Source organism: Salmo trutta, chromosome 18 (assembly GCF_901001165.1).
Source record: "Salmo trutta chromosome 18, fSalTru1.1, whole genome shotgun sequence".
NCBI lineage: Eukaryota > Metazoa > Chordata > Actinopteri > Salmoniformes > Salmonidae > Salmo > Salmo trutta.
This window is the reverse complement of record NC_042974.1, coordinates 11144771-11153555: the sequence shown is the minus strand read 5'-3', so window position 1 is coordinate 11153555 and position 8785 is coordinate 11144771.

Below are 8785 nucleotides of genomic sequence, written 5' to 3'. Positions count from 1 at the left end.
ATTGTCATTGGATATGGATATAAAGTGAATGCATATTGCCATCAGAACTGCATGTATAGCGAATGTATGTTGCCAGAATGATTGTGTATTATGCACTGTTTACAATAGAAAACTTTTCTTGTAATACATATGCACTCTGCCCCCTAATATCCTACAGTAGAGTAGATTGTCTCGTCAACAAAGATTAAGGGTGTTAGTGTACTATAATGTTTGGGAGGAAAGACCACACCTGAAACAATTTACAACTCCTCCCCTCCCGCTAATCAAACAATTTACAACTCCTCCCATCCCGCTAATCAAACTATTTACTACTCCTTCCCTCCCGCTAATCAAACAATTTACTACTCCTCCCCTCCCGCTAATCAAATCATTTAGAACTCCTCCCCTCCCGCTAATCAAACAATTTACAACTCCTCCCCTCCCGCTAATCAAACAATTTACAACTCCTCCCATCCCGCTAATCAAACTATTTACTACTCCTTCCCTCCCGCTAATCAAACAATTTACTACTCCTCCCCTCCCGCTAATCAAATCATTTAGAACTCCTCCCCTCCCGCTAATCAAACAATTTACAACTCCTCCCCTCCCGCTAATCAAACAATTTACAACTCCTCCCATCCCGCTAATCAAACAATTTACAACTCCTCCCATCCCGCTAATCAAACTATTTACTACTCCTTCTGTCACGGTGTTGTAGCGTGTAGACCAAAACGCAGCGGGAAAATATATACTCATCTTCTTTTTATTAGTGAAGAAGGAAAACACAAACAACATATACAAAAACAAATGAACTAGACAGTCTCGTCAGGCACACAGCAAAACAAGAAACAATCTCCCACAATTCCCAAAACAAACACACTCCTAAATATAGAACCTTCAATCAGAGGCAACGATAGACAGCTGCCTCCAATTGAATGCCCCAATTCCCATTACCAAAACATAGAAATACAAACACCTAGACAGAACATAGAAATAAACTAACATAGAACAATAACCCAAAAACATAAATCAAATACCCCTCTACATACACAACCACCCCGAACCATATAAACCAAATACCCCCTCTACATGAACACATACACAAACACACCCTGAACCACATAAAACAAATACCCCCTGCCACGTCCTGACCAAACTATAATAACAAATAACCCCTATTACTGGTCAGGATGTGACACCTTCCCTCCTGCTAATCAAACAATTTACAACTCCTCCCCTCCCGCTAATCAAACAATTTACAACTCCTCCCATCCCGCTAATCAAACTATTTACTACTCCTTCCCTCCCGCTAATCAAACAATTTACTACTCCTCCCCTCCTGCTAATGAAACTATTTACTAGTCCTCCACTCCCGCTAATCAAACAATTTACTACTCCTCCCCCCGCTAATCAAAACGTATTACTCCTCCCCCCACTAATCAAACAATTTACTACTCCTCCCCCCGCTAGTCAAAAACGTATTACTCCTCCCCCCGCTATACAGCCAGGTTGGAACAACTTCGAAATGTGATGTTTGAGGAACACGGATGAACGTCTTATGACGTGAGACTGTGAGAGCTTGTACTGGATGTACAGTACGCTCACCAAATCCAGTTTCTGTTATCGCAATCTGTTGTTGTATTTCTCATCACTCCACCACCCATATCTCCTCCCTTCTCCTCTTCTCCCTGTTTTTCCAGGATCCATAAGGGGGATAAACTCTTCCTGAGAATCAGACACCACCAGGACTCTAACACTCAGTCTTCATCTCTCAAATCAAATCAAATCAAATGTATTTATATAGCCCTTCGTATATCAGCTGAAATCTCAAAGTGCTGTACAGAAACCCAGCCTAAAACCCCAAACAGCAAGCAATGCATGTGAAAGAAGCACGGTGGCTAGGAAAAACTCCCTAGAAAGGCCAAAAACCTAGGAAGAAACCTAGAGAGGAACCAGGCTATGAGGGGTGGCCAGTCCTCTTCTGGCTGTGCCGGGTGGATATTATAACAGAACATGGTCAAGATGTTAAAATGTTCATAAATGACCAGCATGGTCAAATAATAATAATCATTGTAGTTGTCGAGGGTGCAACAAGCACGTCCGGTGAACAGATCAGGGTTCCGTAGCCGCAGGCAGAACAGTTGAAACTGGAGTAGCAGCATGGCCAGGTGGACTCCCGATCCTGCGGCATTGTTGAATACTCGTTTTAGAAAGACATTCTAGAGTGTGCGTTAATTACATTTAGATATACAGGACAGTTGGAAAAGAAGTAGGACCCCCTCTGAAGTAGTTCCAACAATAGGCACTTTTTTACCGTTCTAAAGTAACTGTGGTAAGCTATAAGCGGGATAAACGTCTCCGCTCTGTAAATGATCTGGTCGTCCATTATTTCCAAGATAATTTACAGTGCATGCATTTATCCCTCCCTTACGTATACCCTAAAGCCAGAGTTGATTCAACTAGGCATTCATATAGATTAATGGGGTTAGGCACATTTATCCAATCTCAACTTCTTTCTGTGACAGTATCACTGGAGAAGAATAGGGGATTGAGAACATAGCTTTCTGCTTGAATTAAACTCCCCCCACCAACCACATTGTACGTGGACAATACCATGGATCGGATCTGCAGGGAAAAACATTATGAAGAATAGAAATCTGAATAACCCTACACATCTGTCACACTATTTATTCACTTTCACAAACTATATATAGACTGTTGTTTTTTGGGAGAACAGGGTGGAGCCAACAAATGGGTGTTTTGCATAACTGAGGGCTTATGCTAGAGACCTTAAAGAAATATACATAACGTGTAAAAAAAATAACACCGTTTAGGAGCTTAGAACGAATCTACCGTAATTTCCGGACTATTGAGCGCACACTGAATTAAAAAATATATATTATTTTGAACATAAGTAAGCCGCGCATGTCTATAAGCCGCAGGTGCCTTCCGGTACATTGAAACAAATGAACTTTACACAGGCTTTAACGAAACACGGCTTGTAACAAAAATAAATAGGCTTTAAGGAAACATGGCTTGTAACAAAAATAAATAGGCTTTAACGAAACACGGCTTGTAACAAAAATAAATAGGCTTTAAGGAAACATGGCTTGTAACAAAAATAAATAGGCTTTAAGGAAACATGGCTTGTAACAAAAATAAATAGGCTTTAAGGAAACATGGCTTGTAACAAAAATAAATAGGCTTTAACGAAACACGGCTTGTAACAAAAAATAAAAAATTAGCAGTAAGCTTTAGTTGTCTTTTTGCACTGAGTCAATTCCTCACACTGCTGTTTCCAACGTCTTATCATCGACTCAACCAAGTTCCCGTGCAGCAGCTCTAATTCCTTTTCCAACAGCCAGATCAATCGCCTTCAACTTGAAAGCTGCATCATATGCATTTCTCTGTGTCTTTGCCATGATGTGGGTGACAAAATGACTACCGTAATCAGAATGATGGGAAGTTTGAGAGCGCTCGATTTAATCTAAACAGTAAATAAAAAAGTTGTTTGATCTTAACCCGTTCGGCAATTTCATTGGTCTAATGAAAGCTTCATGCCGCCAAAAAACTGAGCACGTCACAGAATGTGTTTTTTTGGAGAAAAACAATTTGAAAGAGGGAAAAATCCATATATTAGCTGCGTCATTGTTTAAACCGTGAGGTTCAAAGCGTGGGAAAAATGTTGCGGCTTATAGTCCGGAAATTACGGTAAGAACAATCCTGTGTTGACACTTCTAGGCTATGAATTGCTGAGAGAATGAATAGCCGTATTTTTTTCCCACATGGAACTATAATTCAGGTACAAATATTGAGTCAATGTAGGTTATTTAAATCCATTGGTCATTCACTAATCTAGGAAACCCAGAACTAAAACCTTGCGTAATTGAGTCAGATGCTCAATTTAAATTACATACGTCTGTCAATCAGAGATTAGTTATTCACCAACCATGTTGGGTTGTATACCTAGTTAATTAAAACACATTTTCCACACCTCAGAAAATACAAGGCCTCTGCATCTATGCAACATCCAAGTCGGTATAGAAACAATATTATGTTTCTCCACAGACATAATTCAAGGTGAAATAAAAGCATATTTTTTAAGTCCAATACAGCCATTTTTATCTCTATATGAAATAATTTCTGGTAACAATGAAGTACATGATTGTGATTGTTTTCAGTTAAAATGATCAAAAATAAACAAAAATAGCTTCTTAACAAATAGCAATTTCTCAAGCCAAAATTTTGCTAGGACTGTCTGGGAGTGGTCTGAGTGGGGAGGGGAAAACTGAGAACTAGCTGTAATTGTCAGAGAGGTTTAGAACACTCTTATTGGTCTATTAACTAATTTACCGCCTGGTGATGTCACCTGGCAGGCCAAAACTCCATCCCACCAAAACAGGCTGATATTTCAGGCTGTCTTTTGAAACAGCCCTTACACTAAAATGGCATTATCATAATTTTCACAGTTTCACAGTATTATTCCAACCTCATAGTGTGGAAATATATATAAAACACAGGAAGTCACATTTTGGACAGCACTGGGCCTTAAGCAAATAAAAAATAACCTCTGTATGTATTATAACCTCAGATGAAAAATTGTTTTGGTTAGTCAATGGTCAATGTGTTAACCTTCGGTTGTGCAAGGAATACATTTGTCCTAAATATTTCCAAAAATAAAAGCACTGTATTTGGGACAAAACATTCACTAAACCCTAAACCTCAACTACATCTCGTAATGAATCATGTAGAAATTGAGCAAGTTGAGGAGACTAAACTGCTTGGAGTAACCCTGGATTGTAAACTGCGATGGTCAAAACATATTGATACAACAGTAGCTAAGATGGGGAGAAGTCTGTCCATAAAGCGCTGTCTACCTTCTTAACAACACTGTCAACAAGGCAGGTCCTACAGGACCTGGTTTTGTCACAACTGGACTACTGTTCAGTAGTGTGGTCAGGTGCCACAAAGAGGGATTTGGGAATATTGCAGTTGGCTCAGAATAGGGCAGCACGGCTGGCCCTTAAAAGTACACAGAGAACTAACATTAATGACATGCATTTTAATCTCTCCTGGCTCAAAATGGAAGAGCGATTGACTTCATCATTACTTGTTTTTGTAAGAGGTGTAGACAAGCTGAATGTACCGAGCTGTCTGTTTAAAATACTTGCACACAGCTCGGACACCCATGCATATCAAACAAGACATGCCACCAGAGGTCTCTTCACAGTCCCCAAGTCCAGAACAGGCGCACACTACTACATAGAGCCATGACTACATGTAACTCCATTCCACATCAGGTAACTGATGGAAGCAGTAGAATCATATTTAAAAAGAAGGCATAAATACACCTTATGGTACCACGGTGACTGTGAAGCAACAAAAACATAGGCACAGACACAAGCATACACACACACGATAACATACGCACACACATGGATTTTGTGTTGTAGATATGTGGTAGAGGAGCATGGGCCTGAGGGCACACACTTAGTGTGTTGTGAATTCTGTAATGAATGTATTGTAATGTTTTTAAAAATTGTATAACTGCCTTAATTTTACCGGGCCCCAGGAAGAGTAGCTGCTGCCTTGGCAGAAACTAATGGGGATCCATAATAAATAAAAATATAAATATGGATGTTCTGTTTGAATAGAATTTGTCTTGGGAATAAATGAACTAGGCTAGGCGATAGCCTATATAACATTCTACAGTAGTTCCATCTTTATTTCTAGTAACCTAGCCTAAGGAAAGAAGAAGGCTGTTAGACTACATAACATTCTACAGTAGTTCCATGTTTATTTCTAGTGTCCTAGCCTAAGGAAAGAAGTAGGTTGTTAGACTACATAACATTCTACAGTAGTTCCATGTGTATTTCTAGTATCCTAGCTTAATTAAGGTATAGGGGGCAGTATTTTCATTTTTGGATGAAAAGCGTGCCCAGAGTAAACTGCCTAATACTCGGGCCCAGAGTCAAATATTTGCATATATTAGTAGATTTGGATAGAAAACACTCTGAAGTTTCTAAAACTGTTTGAATGGTGTCTGTGAGTATATCAGAATTCATTTGGCAGGCAAAAACCTGAGAAAATCCAACCAGGATGTGGGAAATCTGAGAATTGTAGTTCTTCTTTTGAATCCCTATCAAAACTACAGTGTCTGTGGGGTGACGTTGCACTTCCTAAGGCTTCCATTGGCTGTCAACAGCCTTTAGAAACGTGTTTCATCCTTCTCCTGTTACTGGGCAGAAAATAGGAGCTCAGTCAATGAGTGGACTGCCTGGGACCAGTGAGTTGTTTACTGTGCGGGCATGTTTGGCGCGCCGCTCCTTCTTTTTCCTCTGTAATGAATACGCTATTGTCCGGTTGGAATATTATCGCAGTTTTATGTTAAAAAACCCCCTAAGGATTGATTGTAAACAACGTTTGACATGTTTCTACGAACAGTAATGGAACTATTTGACTTTTCGCGTCTGGATTTACGCTTGCGCGTTATGCCTTTGGATAGTGATCTGAACACACAAACAAAACGGAGGTATTTGGACATAAATATGGAGTATTTCGAACAAAAAGAACATTTCTTGTTGAAGTAGGAGTCCTGGGAGTGCATTCTGATGACGATCAGCAAAGGTAAGAGAATATTTATAGTACTAATTCTGAGTTTGGCGGGTATCTGTATAGCTTGCTTTGATGGTTGAGCTATGTACTCAGAATATTGAAAAATGTGCTTTCTCTGTAAAGCTATTTTAATAACCTCTCTTGGGTAGGGGGCAGTATTTTCAAGGCCGGATGAAAAACATACCCAAATTAAAGGGCCTACTACTCGGGCCCAGTAACTAGAATATGCAAATTATTAGTAGATTTGGATAGAAAACACTCTGAAGTTTCTAAAACTGTTTGAATGATGTCTGTGAGTATAACAGAACTCATATGGCAAGCAAAAATCCAACCAGGAAGTGGGAAATCTGGTTCTTGTAGTCTGTTCAAGTCATTGCCTATCTAACACACAGTGATTTAGGGTTCATTTTGCACTTCCTAAGGCTTCCACTAGATGTCAACAGTTTTTAGAACCTAGTTTCATGCTTTTGCAGTGAACAGAGAGCGAACAAGAAGGCCGGGAAGTTGGTGAATCAGTAAATGACATGAGTTTGTGGCGTGCATTCACGTGATGAGGTATCTGTTTTCAAAAACGTTTTTCAAGACATTGGAATCATCCGGTTCGAATACCATTGAAGTTTTATGTTAAAAAGGCCCTAAAGAATGATGCTATACAACGTTTGACATGTTTAAACGAACGTAAATATAACCTTTTTTGACTTTTCGTTGTGAAATTTTGGGCGCGCTTCCTACATTTGGAGTAGCTTACTGAACGCGCAAACAACAAGGAGGTAATTGGACATAAATTATGGACTTTATCGAACAAAACAACATTTATTGTGGACCTGGGATTCCTGGAAGTGCCTTCTGATGAAGATCATCAAAGGTAAGTGAATATTTACAATGCTATTTATGATTTTAGATGACTCCAAAATGGTGGGTATCTGTATTGCCTGGTGTATGTTTCTGAGCGCCGTACTCAGATTATTGCAAAGTGTGCTTTTCCCGTGAAGCTTTTTTGAAATCTTTCACAGCGGTTGCATAAAGGAGATGGTTATCTATAATTCTTTGAATAATAGTTAAAAATTGTATCAATGTTTATGATGAGTATTTTTGTAAATTGTTGTGCTGATTCACCGGGAGTATTGGAGGCAAAATATTTTCTGAACACCACGCGCCAATGTAAAATTATGTTTTTGGATATAAATATGAACTTTATCGAACAAAACAGATCGTCAAAGGTTAGTGCTTAATTTTAGCTGAATTTCTGGTATTTGTGACCCCTCTCCTGCTTTTTCTTGTGTTGTACCTACCCTAACATAATCTAACTTTATGCTTTTGCCGTAAAGGCTTTTTGAAATTGGACAATGTGGTTACATTAAGGAGAAGTGTACCTTTAAAATGGTGTAAAATAGTCATATGTTTGAGAATTTTGAATTATGACATTTTGTTGTTTTGAATTTGGCGCTCTTATTTTTCACTGGCTGTTGAATAGTGTGAACCATGGGTGGGACGCTAGCATCCCACCTGCCCAAGAGAGTTTAAAATCTGACACAGCGGTTGCATTAAGGAAAAGTATATCTATAATTCTTTCAATAACTGTTGTACATTTGATCAACGTTTATGATGAGTATTTTGTAAATTGATGTGCTCATTTACCGGACGTTTTGGTGGAAATACATTTTCTGAACATGGGTTTTTGGATATAAATATGAACTTTATCGAGCAAAACATACATGTATTGTGTAACATGAAGTCCTATGAGTGCCATCTGATGAAGATCATCAAAGGTTAATGAATATTTTAGCTGTATTTTTGTTTTTTGTGATGCATGTCCTTGCTTGGAAAATGGCTGTGTGGTTTTTCTTGTGAAATGTATGTCCTAACATAATCTAATTTTATGCTTTCGCCGTGAAGTCTTTTTGAAATCGGACAATGTGGTTAGATTAACGAGAAGTTCATCGTTAAAAGGGTGTAAAATAGTTGATTGTTTGAGAAAATGAAATTATGTGATTTTTGCTGTTTTGTATTTTGCGCCATGCTATTTCACTGGCTGTTGATAGTGTGTACTGCGGGCGTCCCACCTAGCCCATAGAAGTTAAGGAAAGAAGAAGGCTGTTAGACTATATAACATTCTACAGTAGTTCCATGTTTATTTCTAGTAGCCTAGCCTAAGGAAAGAAGTAGGCTGTTGGAGTATTGGTCCCTCGTT